General features: G+C 32.8%; 1 long non-coding RNA gene across 1 annotated transcript in view; it reads right to left on the bottom strand.

The window, feature by feature from the left end:
- The window catches only part of LOC128250367 (uncharacterized), an 82499-nt gene that overhangs the window by 18428 nt on the left and 54612 nt on the right, over positions 1 to 9459 (bottom strand). The window lies entirely within an intron of this gene.

Here is a 9459-nt window from a genome sequence, read left to right as displayed (position 1 = left end):
ATATATATATACGAAAATGTTGAACCATGAAATGAGTACTCAACACTGCATTGGTGAGTATATAATTTCTTAATTTGTGAATTAAGGCTACCATGTTTATTAAAGCAGATAAGACAAACAATATTTACGAAGTAAACAACCCTACACACAACAAATTACTAAACGACAACATAACTAAAGCATACAAGAAAACAAACCCCATCACTTATAATTCAATTAATATAGAAGCAACAAATTTAGCCACAAAGTTTTAAATAGAAGACAAAGTAGAAAAGCTTATCCCACGAAATCTTTTTATAACTCTGAAAGACCATAAAAACAATTTTACGCGAAATCGTAGGTGTAGATTACCAAATCCTACAAAAAGTGAAATAGGAATTACTAGTAAATCTATATTAGATAACATTGTACGATATATCAGAGCACACACAAATCTTACCCAATGGATATGCTGTAGTGCAACATCATAGAGTTCTACATCATAGAGTTCTACCCCTTCATCTTCAAAAGATTGCTTCAGAAGGCACTTGAATTTAGCAAAACATACGTCACTATAACAAATACCGATATAGACATAATTATGAACGCAAGGAAGTCATTACACTTTCATGATAATTCCTACTGGGTAAAAAGAATGGAGACGAGTTGTTTGACGTAGGAATGGAGAGCTATGACGATGCAGAGATAGCTGCCCTTATAAGCCTTGTATCGTAGATGTCCTTAAAAAAGAAATAAAAGAAGCTAACATAAGTTTATACAGGGATTATGGCCTGGGAGTAGTGCACAATAAAAACAGACATGATGTGGATAGAATGAAGAAAAAATTATGCAAAATATTTAGCCAACTAGGCCTAAGAACTACAATTAGTACAAACCTTAAAGAAGTCGACTTCCTAGACATTAACATGAATCTAAAAACAGGAAAATTAAAACCTACCATAAAGAAAACGAGGAAGCCTCGTACATAGACATAGGTTCCAACCACCCACCAGCGGTAATTGAACAAATAGTTAACAACATTAGCAGACGGGTTTCCAATTTATCAGTCGACATAGACACTTTTGAAAAAGCCGTCCCATATTATGATGCCGCATTAGAAAGGTCCAACTTCAAGAATAGCATACATTACATTGAACCAAATACAAATAGACCAAGAAGACGCATACAGAGAAAAATCTTATGGTTCAATCCACCTTATAGAATGAATGTAGCTAGTAACATAGCTAGGAAATTTTTTTAAACTAATAGACAACCACTTTCCACATTCACACAAATACCACAAAATCTTCAACAAAAACACTGTTAAAGTTAGCTATAGTTGCCTCCCCAATATAGGGTCAATAATACTTAATCGCAATAAGCATAAACACACCAGAAACACCCCAGAAAAATTGCAACTTCAAATCCCCAAACCGCTGCCCTCTAAACAACAATTGTCTCGAGAAAGAACTCGTTTACAAGGCCAAGATCACGGCCCCAACAGAATATCAAAGGCGTATATCCGAATGACGGGAAGCACGTTCAAGGAAAGGTATACGCAACACCTTGCGTCATTCAGAGACAAAAACAAAAAACATGCGACATCTCTATCAAATATAATATAGACGTTGAAAGAAGGCGAAATAAGCAACCCTCAGACAGAAAGGAAAACTATTACTAAAACCAAAAAATACGAGGACGGGGTGCCAAATGTGAATTCTGTGTTACTGAAAAATTAAATATTACACAATCAACAGACAACATCTTAAATATTAGGGATGAAACCGTCTCTCCCTGCATTTATAAGTAATATTTTACACTCAAATACTTTAAAGAAGACCCCCCTATAAACAAGGATAACTATAAATGAGGGCAACCCTACCAGGATAGCCCCTCCATATACTTGAACACATGTAGCACGCAAACTTCACACAGCAAAAAAGAAATAAGTCACAAGCTCCACACAAAGAAGAAATAAGTACCAATGACGTACAATCTCAGCACACAAGTACAAAATCACAATTCCCAGAACAAAAACAAACAAATAATGCAAAAGCAATTAAGAAATTTACCGGAGAGACACATGCAAGAGAGACAAGCTCCATAAAATGCTTTCTAGAGTAACGTTCCTTGATTCATTGTTTCATTGTTTTATTTACGCGAATTTAAAAGAAATCCCGTGAACGAAATGAGACTGTTTTCCAAAATGGAGGCGAATACCATTCTCCATGTGATCGGCTTGAAAAATTGTTAAGATACTAGAATATTTTCCTACTCTTCGTAACACGAAACCAATGGTAGCCTTAATTCACAAATAAAGAAGATAGATAGATAGATAGATAGATAGATAGATAGATATATATATATATATATATATATATATATATATCCGCTTGGGGCTGACTGTCGGAAGAAAAAGTACACTCCATACTATAGTAAAGATTAATATTTTGGTCAAATCAGTTTCTTAAAATCACACACACACATACCAACACATACACACATACACGCACACACACAAACATACATACATACATACATACATACATACATACATACATACATACGTACGTACGTACGTACGTACATAATTAACGAAATAACTGAAGTTAGAAAAGAAATGTTTATTCCATTCGTTGATAGCTGTTTCACAATCTGTATCCAACGCACAAGCAAATATACATATAGAGGCGCACATATTTAAATATAATTGTACTGTGACATAATGATCAAATTACTCATCGGAACGTATCCTGACAAGTAAACATCGAGTCTGTTAAATTTAATGGTTTTCTCCTTATTTGTTTATCAAACTTTTAGCTTAAGATATAGAATAAGATGTAAAGAGTAAGATAAGAAAAATTAAATAAGACAAGTACGAAAAAAGATAAATAATGAAATGTAAAGAAGTTAAAAAGCAGTGTGTCTAGAGGAAAATATTTTTACAGCAATTATGGGTCACAAAGAACCATAAATGTTGCGGCTGACTGGTTTTCAGAACGACAATGCCGTTGAACCTCTGTCTCAACCATTTTTTTTTTTTTTGATAACCGGGCACCAGCCGGAGAGCTTACTATGTGCTCTGTTCGATTTATTGATCCCCTGTTCCAGTTATGCATATATTTACGTGTATGTGTGTGTGTGTGTGTGCGTGCGTGCGTGCGTGCGTGCTATGTAAAAAACCGTTTTCTTTTGGTGAATTAAGAGTAAAATTTAACACTTAACATTTAGGATTTTCCACACAAATAGTATATAATGCCTGTTGACCAACTCATCTCGGTTGCAGTTGAGAGAGTATAATAGAGAAGTAAATATAAATGGTAATAAATTCGAAGTAAATATAAATAGTAATAAATTAATCAACACGTTTAAGGGATTGAAATAGAAGAAGGAAAAGAGAGAAATGGAAGGGGAGAAAAAGTAAAAGTAAAAAAGGAGAAAAGAAAAAATATCCATTTAAAGGGTGTTAAAAGGTTTCTCTATCGTCTAACAATCAAGAGGGCGAGATGGCTGACCACTCTCTGATGGCAAGAGAATGAACGATTGTGAATACAATTAAAAGGAGATGAAATAAAGGAAAACCACCAGCAGATCACGGCAAGGGGCACCAAGAATAGGCCACAAAGTAGAAGGCATATATATATAAGCGGAGTATGCAACACACAGAGACTCAAAACAAACAAATACATACACACACATGCATACATACACACACATATGCACACACACACATGCATATATATATTTATACATACACACATGCACACACATACATACACATATTCCATACAACATATACACAGCTGCATACAATAAAGATATATATATATATACACACACACCTGTATACAAGTATAGAGACAACAATGCTCGTGATATATATATATAAAGATATATATAAATGCATATACATCTACCTCACTTCCGTGTATGCATAAATGATCGCAAAAATTGTGTAAAATTAATATATATACATACTTACATGCAAACATACATACATACTTACATACATATTCCCATATAAACACAAAATTAGTGTGTGTGTATATATATATATATATATATATATATATATATATATATAATATATATGTATATATGTATGTATGTATGTACGTACAACTACAGTGCAATCCACTTACAAAGTAATATAATTATATTTGATATAGTAAAATAATAAGTGAGTGAAGGGGATAACGGTCAGAAGCGATGTCATACGCTATATTAGCGTTACATTACGTAATGTAATTATGTAGGCCACAATTGGTAACCAATGTTGATAAAGTATGTCCATTATAAGATTACCAACATATAATGTAAGGAACAGCGTTGCGAACAATCAGCAGCTATCTAAATTACCTTAAGGAAATGTAAACGGGAATTTGTAGACATTATGCAACTGCTTTAAAGTGCTCGATCACAGGTCGAATTTGGTGCAAAGAGTTACGCCTCAGTTCAGCTTTCCTATTCAGTATGTTGCCCTGATGCTTTAATGTTTCATACAGTTCGCTGCAGAATAATCTGCAGCCGTACTTGTAATTAGAATACGGTGGGGCCCTTCTAACAATATTCCACGCCATTTCAAATTGAGTATTACTCTCCCTTAATACCTACACTTTCTCCGCAAGAGATGTGCTAGCGTCCTTAAGACGGTGTTTAAAGGAAGAAAGGTGATTATGCAATCTCGATTTGAAGGTATCTGTGGTTCCGTCTGTGTAGGTAAATATGTTAGTAATGCTTTTTCTATTACATTTATAGTCTATATTATTTGCCAACCAGGCCCTTTTAAGCGGACAGTTAGTTCGGTCCCGACAATTGCATTTGTTTGGAGACGTTAAATTACTATTTCTTCTTCTTCTTCTTCTTCTTCTTCTTCTTATTATTATTATTATTATTATTATTATTATTATTATTATTATTATTAAGGCGGCGAGCTGACAGAATCGGTTGAACGCCAGGCAAAATGCTCAACGGCATTTCGTCCGTCTTCAGGTTCTGAATTCAAATTCCGCCCAGGTCGACTTTGCCTTTCATCCTTTCGGGGTCAATAAATTAACAAAGTTAGCTTAATGTGAACTTGTTTAGGGAAATCAATACATAACTATATTAATGAGGGAATAATTCGGGTAAAACTTGAGCGAGATTTTATATTCCAGGTCCGTTAAATCTATTAATATAATACAAAACAAATAAGAAAAATATTCAAGGAATGAATTGTCTAAGGGACTTACATACTGAAGGGGTGATGAATAGTACTTACGGCTAGGGATATACTATTTTGTTAAGAAAATATCTGGGATATATATCAAATTTACAGGTAATAGTCTGAACGAGGGAAAATAAAGGATTTAACAATGAATGGAAAAATCAACACTCCTGGACTTTAGCAAAGGAAGGTAACCGAGTAGTACATTATCGTATTATCAAGCATTATATACTAGTTGCATACATATATATTTATTTATAAATAAAATAATAAATAAGGTATATAGAGAATGTTGTCTTACACATATAGTAGAGAAGGATGGCATTCGATATATAGTGCTCAGATTAGGAAAAGAAAGTTGAACAAGATAGTCAAAATTGGGTCCTGTTGCCTATAACAAGTGTAGCGGTATAATACCGATAGTAATGCTTGTGAGTTTATAAGTCTGCAATTCAGAGAATGTTAAGGAACAGGTGACTAGGGGCAAACAAATAAAGTGGGGTAGATTTAGAGGTACTATAAAGTATTTAAAGGCAAATAGGTATAAAGATTTATACTATGGAGAGGGCAAGTCCCAATAATATGTTTTTATCAAAAGAGGCACTAGTACTAATAATAATTAATATTAATGATATTTAGAGAAAATGTGTTTAGCCTTATGAAGGCAGAAAACATTCCTTTCTTTTTTACTGTTAAGTAGAGGATGGTTGGCCTTTAATATAAATAGAATTTCACTTATACATAACAAACATTTCTTATTCTTTAAATCATACGCAGGGGCTGAGGCTAAAATTTTCCAGTGGAGGTCATAACTAACATCCTTATCTTATATAATTACTCAAACCAGTGGAATTCCTCCTATTTCTGTTTCTGAAGGTATATAGATGATAGTTCAGTCTACGTTTCATATGGTTTTGGGTGGCCACCACATATACCTTATTACTTGATTAAGTACACATTGGTAAACTATACACATTGGTAAACTATTTCTTCTTTATAACAATTATTATTGACACAATTATTACTATTTCTACAATCACAATATCTATACTGCTGTGTGTGGTCTACACTGGTTTGGTTAGTGTGTCTATTGGGGGTATCATTTGGTGCAATATAATTACTATTGTTATTATTATTATTATTATTATTATTATTATTATTATTATTATTATTATTATCATTATCATCATCATCATCATCATCATTGTCATTATTATTATTATTATTGTTGTTGTTATTATTATTATTATTCAGTAGTTTAATTTTTATAGCGAGCTTTCACTTCACTACCGAGCGCAGCTCTGTGCGCCTTGGGTATGTGCTGTGGTTTGCTGTGGTGCTCTTATGTTTACTGTATTGAAAGTGTTTTGCGTAGAATGTGTGCAGTACCCAGTAGTGCAATTTTCTGTATGTTATATATATTTGTAAGTCCTGGTGTTTTTGATTATTATTATTATTATTATTATTATTATTATTATTATTATTATTATTATTATTATTTGTGTTAATATTACTGTTATTTTTTCTATTTAGGTAAAAAGTTTCAAGTTTTTTATTATTCATGGAGGAGATGATAGTAACCAGGTTGTGTCAGGCTATAACTTATTCTTATTGTTTTACTATTAATGATTTCCCAGTATTTATTTTTTCCTTTTATAAAGTATTTGTTAATTAGTTTAAATATTGTTTTTACTAAGTTATTTTTTATTTGCATAGCATATGGTAACATTAGCCAGACAGTATCATTTCCTTGGTTCGCATGATTAGGATTACTGTTTGTTGGTCTGTTGTTTTTATTTGGGCAATAATTTTTATTATTGATAGTATTGACGTTATATCTATCATTGGTGGTTGCATTATTCACATTAACTATTATATCTACATTATTATAATTAGCATTATTATTGTTATCACTATTAGTGGAGTTAACGACGGGTACCTATTCGGGATTTCTTATGTTATTCATTTTATCCTTCTTATATCTCTGTGTACTTCTAGAATTTATAAATTTATTCTTTTTTTAGAATGAATACCCTATCATGAATACCCTCTATTTCTCTTTATAATTGAAAATAACTTCAACCTTATTTTAAGTGTCTAAATATCTCTCTGTATCCTAACAATGGAACCTATTACACGGTTACCTCCCTTCAGTTGTAGTCTATAATTCTGAAAATATTTTCATTCATTCCTTTTCACCTTTGCTTCTCTATTTCAGACAATTACCTGTCAATTGAAAATTATAACTTAAATCAATCCATAACGGAATAACATATCCTAAACTTTATTTTAGTGCATAATTTTTCTCTGCTTTATTATACGATAATGTACTACTCAGTTACCTCCCTTTGCTAAAGTCCAGGAGTGTTGATTTTTCCATTCATTGTTAAATCCTTTATTTTCCCTCGTTCAGACTATTACCTGTAAATTTGATATATATCCCAGATATTTTCATAACAAAATAGTATATATGTAAGTTCCCTTAGACAATTCATTCCTTGAATATTTTTCTTATTTGTTTTGTATTTCATTGATAGATTTAACGGATCTGAAAAATGCCATTGTTTTCAAAAAGTAGCGGACAAATTAAGTTGCAGGATTAACTTTGGCCTCACCCTACTCTGCATAGGGGTATTAGGATGAGGTTTTGTCAATAAGTAATAAAATCACGCTCAAGTTTTACCCGAATTATTCCCTCATTGATGTAGTTGTGTATTGATTTCCATAAACAAGTTCACATTAAGTTACCTTTGTTAATTTTTATGATACTCTATTACATAGCCGTTAGCCTCTACCTTTTGACCCTGTGATATGGACCATCCTATTAAACTCAGCCCACAACGTCTTACCGTTGCTATTTCCCCCAGTAAATGGAAATAGGATGTAACTTTCATAACCTATGGAAATTGTTTCTGGAAATGGCTTTCTTCACCGTAAGATGTAATCCCATAACTTATGGATATTACCTTGGAATTGACTTTTTTACCATTCCTTACTATTTTTATTATTTTATTTATTATTTTATCTTACTTCCTCACATGTTAGATTCCTAACATTATGGTCTTTCTGATGAAGCTTTGGGGCTCAATTATTGTCCAATCCCTGTCCAATGCTTGTTCAACCTTTGTACAATCCCTGTACATTACTGGCATGATGTGGAAACCTTGGCAAGTTAGACACCCCAAAGTAGAAACAGCTGTAAGGGTTTAGTATTTTACACTCATTTATTCTTATTCATTTATTTATTTGCTTGTTTATTTGCTTATTTATTTTGATTACTTATACATATGATTGTAATTAATCAATAAATAGATCTAAATGAATGTTTACAGGCTGATGTTTGTCGATTGACTATCCTCTCCATTTTCTTGTCTTTATATATATATATATATCACGGCATTGTTGTCTCTGTATACTTGTATGTATATATATATATATATATATATATATATATTTAAGGCATGCGGTTGTGTATATGTTGTATGTAATATGTATGTGGACGTGTTTGTGTGTGCATGTGTGTATGTATGAATATATATACGCATGTGTGTGCGCGTGCGCGCGCGTGTGTATGCATGTGTGTGTATGTATTTGTTTGTTTTGAGTCTGTGTATTGCATACTCCACTTATATATATGCCTTCTACTTTGTGGCCTATTCTTGGTGCCCCTTTGCCGTGATCTGCTGGTGGTTTTCCTTTATTTCAACTCCTTTTAATTTTATTCACAATCGTTCATTCTCTTGCTTATCTTGATGCCATCAGATAGTGGTCAGCCATCTTGCCCTCTCGATTGTTAGACGATAGAGAAACCTTTTGACATCCTTTAAATGGATATTTTTCCTTTTTTCCTTTTACTTTTTCTCCCCTTCCATTTCTCTCTTTTCCTTCCTCTATTTCAATCCCTTAAACGCGTTGATTAATTTATTACCATTTATATTTACTTCGAAATAGCATTCTCTATTATACTCTCTCAACTGTAACCGAGAGGAGATGATCAACACGCCTTATATGCTATTTGTGTGAAAAATTCTAAATGTTTTTACTCTTTTACTCTTAATTCACTTGAAGAATAAAGAACACGTCTAAAACAGCTGTAGCGAACCTCAGTCCATCTATTGTATTGTTTATAGGTTCAGTCCCACTTCGTGGCACCTTGGGCAAGTGTCTTCTACTATAGCCTCGGGCTGACCCAAGCCTTGCGAGTGGATCTGGTAGACGGAAACCAAAAGAAGTCCATCATATATATATGCACGTTTGTGTGTGTGTGTGTGTGT

The sequence above is a fragment of the Octopus bimaculoides genome, chromosome 20 (genome assembly GCF_001194135.2).
Source record: "Octopus bimaculoides isolate UCB-OBI-ISO-001 chromosome 20, ASM119413v2, whole genome shotgun sequence".
NCBI classification, from domain to species: domain Eukaryota; kingdom Metazoa; phylum Mollusca; class Cephalopoda; order Octopoda; family Octopodidae; genus Octopus; species Octopus bimaculoides.
Note: the sequence above shows the minus strand (reverse complement) of the source record. Positions and strands in the feature narration are given on the sequence as shown.